The sequence below is a fragment of the Cebus imitator genome, unplaced genomic scaffold (genome assembly GCF_001604975.1).
Source record: "Cebus imitator isolate Cc_AM_T3 unplaced genomic scaffold, Cebus_imitator-1.0 Scaffold348, whole genome shotgun sequence".
Classification (NCBI taxonomy): domain Eukaryota; kingdom Metazoa; phylum Chordata; class Mammalia; order Primates; family Cebidae; genus Cebus; species Cebus imitator.
Genome location: NW_016107663.1, coordinates 789,500 through 791,050, shown reverse-complemented (window position 1 = coordinate 791,050; position 1,551 = coordinate 789,500).

Genomic DNA, 1,551 nt, shown 5'->3' with positions numbered 1-1,551 from the left:
TTTTTTAAGATGGGGTTTCCCCATGATGGCCAGGAGGGTCTTGAACTCCTGACCTCAGGTGATCCACCCACCTCAGCCTCCCAAAGTGCTAGGATTACAGGCATGAGCCACAGCGCCAGGCCAATGGAATTCTTTAAAGATAAAATGTGCAACCTCCAAGTAGAATCTTGAGTCCTGTCCTATTGCCTGAATTTCGGATTCACATCTTCAATGTTCTTCACATTTCTACTTCAAAGTCTAGCCAGCATCTGAAACTTAACACAGTCGAAGGGATTATCTTTCATATCCACCCTTTCTCATATTCCAACAGCCATTTCTCTTCCAGGCTGGTGTAAAAGGCTGTCACACTTACCTTCCACTGAGCTGTTAACACTTAAACTGTCCATGGGGGGCGAAGCTAAAAGAGCACCGATTGTAACACTCCTTCTGGGGCCTCAGGGCCTGCACAGAGTTTTGCTCCTCCTGGCACCCAAAAGCACTCACCCCAGCTCCTGCACACGCTTAGCTGCATGTTTCCTCCCATGATGGGTTGAGCACAGGGGGTTCTAGTGAGTGGAGTCTGCCCCTGCCAGTGCCTAAGTGGCCAGCTACTTCCAGCACCCACACCCCAGTTCCCGCCAGCAAAGGGTTCAGGGAAATTATCCTGCTTCACTATCTCAGTCAGGTGACCAAGTCAACATTAACAGTGATCAGTCACATTGAAAGTACACACCCTTTCCTTTGTATGATGTGATGAAAAGGACACTTCATCTTTTTGGTCTTCCTCCCAGGCATCCATAAACCCAGACGTAATATGAGAAACACATTTGATAAATCCCACTTGAGGGACATTCTACAAAATACGTGACCAGTAGTCCTCAAACCTGACAAGGTCACAAAAAAAGAAAGGAAAGTCTGAGAAACTGCCACAGTCTAAAGGAAGCTAAGGAGGCACAACGACTAAATGTAAAATGGTAACCTGCATAAGATCCAGGAACACAAAAAGGACCTTGTTATAAACTGAATGTTTGTGGCCTCCCCAGAATCCTCATATGTTGAAGCTTTAACCTCAAATGTAATAGTATCTGGAGCTAGGGCATTTGGGAGCTAATCAGCATTAGATGAAGTCATGAGGACAGGGCCCTGGTCTGATGGGATTAGTGCTCTTATAAAGAGACACAGAGAGCTTGTTCTTTCTCTATTCTGGTGAGAATACACCTAGGAAAGGGGACTGTGCCGTGTGCACGTGAGGAAGAGACTCCTCACTGGAACCCAACCGTCCTGGTACCCAATCTCATACTTTCTGCCTCCAGATCTGTGAAAACAAATTTCTTCTGTTTAATCCACTCAGTCTATGGAATTTTGTTCTGGCAGCTAACTGATACAGACCTTAAGTAAAAACTAAAGAAATCAATCATGTATAGAATTTAGTCAATAATAATGTATCAATATTACTTTACTAATTGTGACAAAAGACCACACTTAGGTAACAGGGTAACAATAGGAAAACTGGATGTAAGTTATTTGGAAATTCTACTATTTTCACAACTTTCTGTAAATTTAAAACTCTTC